Genomic DNA, 5,399 nt, shown 5'->3' with positions numbered 1-5,399 from the left:
TTCTGTTTTCATTGTCTTGCGTTTACATTGTTTTTCTGTTTGTATTGTCTCGTCTGTCACGTGGCTGCCTTCTCCTCTCCCTCTCTCCCATTTTGTGCCTAGATTGTAAATCTCTTGAAAACTAGGGATAATGTCTAATTAATCATCATAACAATAATGATACCGTGGCTCTGTGGAAAGAGCACGGGCTTTGGAGTCGGGGTCATGAGTTCGAACCCCAGCTCTGCCACTTGTCAGCTGTGTGACTGTGGGCGAGTCACTTCACTTCTCTGTGCCTCAGTTCCCTCATCTGGAAAATGGGGATTAAGACCGTGAGCCCCACGTGGGACAACCTGATTCCCCTGTGTCTACCCCAGCGCCTTAGAACAGTGCTCTGCACATAGTAAGCGCTTAACAAATACCAACGTTATCATTATTTTTATTGTGAAGCGTTTCCTATGTTCCAAGCCGTCTATGTTCTAAGCACTGGGGTAGACAGTTGTCCCACATGGGGCTCCCACTCAATCCCCCTGAGGATTAAGGTACCTGAGGTGCCTGAGATCCAGAGCAGTTAAGTGACTTGCCCAAGGTCATACAGCAGACATGTGGTGGAGCCAGGATTCGGACCCAGTTCCTTCTGACTCCCTGGCTCGTGCTCTGTCCACTAAGCCGCACCGCTTCTCTAATTCCCACTCACGCAATCTTTCTCCACGATTAGTACAGAGCTCTGCCCAAAGTAAGTGCTTAATAGATTCTAGATTATTACCTCTCCCAATTCTACTAGTACAGTGCTTGGCCCCAGTAAGCGCCAAATAAATACCACAAGCATCACGTACGTCTACGCATACACGCAGGTACACGGACATCTATATATGTAGAAAAGAAAGCAAGTAAAAAATACGAGGATGGGATTAGAGAATAAATCACGAATGGAGCTGAGCGGGTTAAGTGTACATAGCCTAGAAACGAGGACTCACGGGGAACATGATAAAATTACATTTCAAAGAAGCAATATAAATGAAGGGAGGGAATTGTTCTCAGTCTCAGAATATGGCAGGGCAAGGATACCGGTTCAAAGCCAGGGAAAGGAAAGGAAAACTGGGCAATAGAGGAAGGGCTTTAACTCAAGGAAACCAGTGGACAACAGGGTACAAAAGGATGCTGAGAACAAGTCAGGCCAATTTGGGGAGATGATAAATAGCGTGAGTCAGGCAGATTGGATGATTCCCCTGCCCTTTCTTCCCTGGCAAGTTTCTACAGAGTGGTCTTAGCTTCCTTCCTGGAGGGCAAAGGGCTTAGAAAAAGTCCCGAGTAAAACGTTGCTATATTCCCTGACCTCTTTCCGAATAGATTTTGAGTAACTTGAAAAAAACAAAAGAAAAAAAACCTCATCCTAAAACCCCGATAGAATTCTAAGCACAATACTCTAGCGACTTGGGTTAATTTTAACATCCCATCGCACCAGCTCATTTTGATTATTAAATGTTATTTTGGGGCCTATGAAGTTAGCAATCCATCAGAAAAGAGCCCAAGACCTTCTATTTAATTCATTAATTTATTCATTTAAGACATATACTGCCTATACTAAAATTAGGGCCCATTTCAGAGCTCCATGAGGATGCTCCCTTCCATTCTCTACTACATCATTATATTTCCCTGCACACCCGTGTGACATTCCCTGTGATGTCTTATGGTCTGTTTGAACCTAGAGGCCTTTTCTGGGAGGTGACCCCTGACCTCTCGAGACACTCTCAAGTCACGTTAATGAGAGACCCTGCTTCCAACGTGACCTCATATTTTCAAATTCAAAGTATAATCTTGCACCCCTACATCCGTACTGCTAACTCCCCTGCCCCCTGCCCCGTGTCCTAGTGGAAAGATCACGTGACTGAGAGTCAGGAGACTTGATTTCTGGCCCCAGCTCTACCAGCTGTCTGCTTTGTGACCTTGGATGTGTCACTTGACTTCTCGGTGCCTCAGTTGCCTGATCTGTAAAATGGAGCTGAAATAGGTGTTCTCCCTCCGCCCTGGGAATTGGGTCCGATCTGATCGCATCTGCCCCAGCGCTTAGCGGAGTGAGTGACACAAAATTATAACGGTGGTATTCTTAAGTGCTACCTAGGTGCCAAGCGTTGGGATAGATTCGAGATAATCAGGGAGGACACGGTCCCTGTTCCACATGGGGCTCGCAGTCAATGGGGGAGGAAACTGAGACCTAGAGATATGAAGTAACTTGCCCGAAGTCGCACAGCAGGTAGGTGGCGGAGCCGGAATTAGAACTCAGGTCCTCGGACTCCTAGGCCCGTGCTCTTTCCACCAAGCCAAGCTGCCTCCCGGGAAGTGTTTACCTAATACCACTTACCGACTGAGCACTTACCGTGTACACTGGCATTATCCTCAACTCATCCCTCTCATTCAGCCCACGCATTCATTCTGTCACCAAATCCTCTAGGTTCTACCTGTGAAGGTAGACGACATCGATAAAAATATGTCCTTTCCTCTCCAAGCAAACTACTACTACTCCGAATCAGGCACTTATCACGCCCCACCTCCATTACTGCGTCAGTCTCCTCACTGACTTCCCTGCCTCCCGTCTCTCCCCACTCCAGATCGTACTTCGCTCCGCTGCCCGGATTAATTTTCTACAAAATCTTTCAGTCCAGATTTCCCCACTCCTCGAGAACCTCCGGTGGTTGCCCATCCACCTCCACCTCCATCAGAAACTCCTTATCATAAGCTCCCTCCTAAGCCCTCACTTCCCCTACTCTCTCACTCTCCTGCATTGTCTGTCCACTTGGAACTTTATCCTTCAAGCACTTGATATTCACCTTCTCTCAGCCGCACGGCATTTACGTAGATAGCTGTTACTTATTTTAACGTCTGTCTACCCCTCTAGACTGTAAACTCACTGTGGGCAGAGAACATGTCTAGCAACGCTATTGTACTTTATGCTCCTAAGCACGTACTACAGAGCTCTTCACACAGTAAGCACTCAATAATTACCATCGACTGAGTGATCCATTGATTCTCAGCGTAAACATTCATGTACCCGGAAACTCCACGGAGAGGGATGCCGTTCTCTGGGAGACACAGAGTTTAATGGAGAAACTGAAAAGAGTCTAAGGTTTTCTTCTTCCTGCCTCCACCTCACTTCTACCGGGGTCCTTCGCTCCACAAATCGAAAGCTTTTCCAGTCTCTTCGGCCACCTGGGCCACGACAGACAGAGCTTCATCGTGACCATGGAGGAATTTTCCAACCAGTCACTAAGATGATTATTTGCAGACCTAGTTTAGATGATCTAATCTGAAGTACCCGGGCAATGGCAATGTTCCTTGGCTGCGATTCCCAACTCGAGGGAGAAAGGGTTGAGAAGTCCGACAGGGTGTCTGCCAGGTCATCTATGGTCTTGGCAGTGGCAGAGCCAAACATCCCGGGTGGAGAGCAGCGGAGAGCCCAGGTTAGTAGTAAGAATTAGGGAAAAACAGCAGGGACAGCGTGGGGGTTTACAATGGCGGCAGAGTCCGAAGTCCCGGGGCACCCCTGCCAAACCCGAGGACTGGCCTCCGTCTGGCAAGGCTTCCAATCCTGGCTATAATATTTCTCTTCAGGAGCTCCATGTTCTAACCTACATTCCACACGACGAAAAGTTAGGTTCTTCCATGTACTTCACTCCTCAAATGCCAACCTACTCACCGTATCTCGATTCGTTCAATCATTCAGTTGTATTTATTGAGCGCTTCTCGTCTATCCCACCGCTGACCCCTTACGTACATCTTCCCGATTAGACTGTAAGCCCGTCAATGGGCAGGGACTGTCTCTATCTGTTGCCGATTTGTACGCTCCAAGCGCTTAGTACAGTGCTCTGCACATAGTAAGCGCTCAATAAATACTATTGAATGAATGAATGAATCTTCCCTCTGTCCTGCAACTCCCTCCCCCTTGATATATGATAGAACACTACCTTCAAAACCTTATTAAAGTCACATCTCCTCCAACTTCCAAGAGGCCTTCCCCGACTAAATCCTCATTTCCCCTATCCACCCTCCCCTCCGGGTTGACTCTGCACTTGGCTGTGTACCCATCATGGCTCAGTGGAAAGAGCCCGGGTTTGAGAGTCAGAGGTCATGGGTTCTAATCCCGGCTCCGCCACTTGTCAGCTGGGTGACTTTGGGCAAGTCACTTCACTTCTCGGGGACTCAGTTACCTCATCTGTAAAATGGGGATTAAGACTGTGAGCCCCACGTGGGTCAACCTGATCACCTTGCATCCCCCCTCCAGTGCTTAGAACAGTGCTTCGCCCATAGTAAACGCTTAACAAATGCCATCATTATTACTATTACCCCTTAAGGATGTTGATACTCACCCCTGCCCCGTGGCATTTATGTACCTATTCTTATACTCTACTATTTCCCCTCTCCGTAACTGATTTTGATATCGGCCTCCTCCTCTAAACTCCTCGTGGGCAGGGAATGTGTCTACCAACTCTGTTGCTTTGTTCTCTCCCAAGCGCTTTGGACAGTGCTCTCTGCACGCAGTAGGTGCTCAATAAATAACACTGATTGATTGATTGGTTCAATGCAGAATGGTGGCCAGAGCACCAATTCATGTTCTAAAATGACGTAGTAGTAGAAATGATCATTATTTGAAAATCACATTTCACTGGAGAACCTCCCAGTGTCTTGCACCTGCGATTGTTTCCTTTAAACTCACAACATCTTTTTCCGGTCAAGTCCCCCGGAGAGAGAATGAAAGAGGACAGGTCAGTTTCAGTTTGATTATAGTACCCGCTGAGCTCACTTCTCCCCCATTTACAATTCAGATGATGTACGGGGAAATGTGCTGGTGATCTCTGTGCATTGACCAGAACTTTCCCCGTTGTAACCCCACTGAGTTGACCTTGACACACAAGTCTGTGGCAAGGTCTAGACTGTAAGGTCCCCGGGGAAGATACAAGATAATCGGGTCGGACACAGTCCTTGTCCCACATGGGAAAAGGAGAAGGGAGCACAGATAGCGAATCCCCATTTTACGGATAAGGAAACAGACCAAAGAAATGAAGTGATTTACCCGGAATTTCACAGGAGGCATGCGGCAGATCTGGGATTAGATTAGATTAGATCTCCCTCCTACTGTGAGCCCCATGTTGGACAGGTACTGTGTCCAACCTGATTAACCGTATCTTCTCCAGCGCTTAGAACGATGCTTGAAACATAGTACGTGCTTAACAAATACCATAATTATGAAATGTTATCATTATTATTATCATTATTATCATCATCATCAACGATTTAGGGAGGAGCCGCTCTCCACATTCGGCTTCCTCCAGGATCAGCGAGGTGGCCGGAAAGTGGCCGAGGAAGACAGCGTTTGCCATGGTCAGATCTCCCACCTACCCGTCTGCTTCTCTCCAGAGTTCCTC

Source organism: Ornithorhynchus anatinus, chromosome X5 (assembly GCF_004115215.2).
Source record: "Ornithorhynchus anatinus isolate Pmale09 chromosome X5, mOrnAna1.pri.v4, whole genome shotgun sequence".
NCBI classification, from domain to species: Eukaryota; Metazoa; Chordata; class Mammalia; order Monotremata; family Ornithorhynchidae; genus Ornithorhynchus; species Ornithorhynchus anatinus.
Note: the sequence above shows the minus strand (reverse complement) of the source record.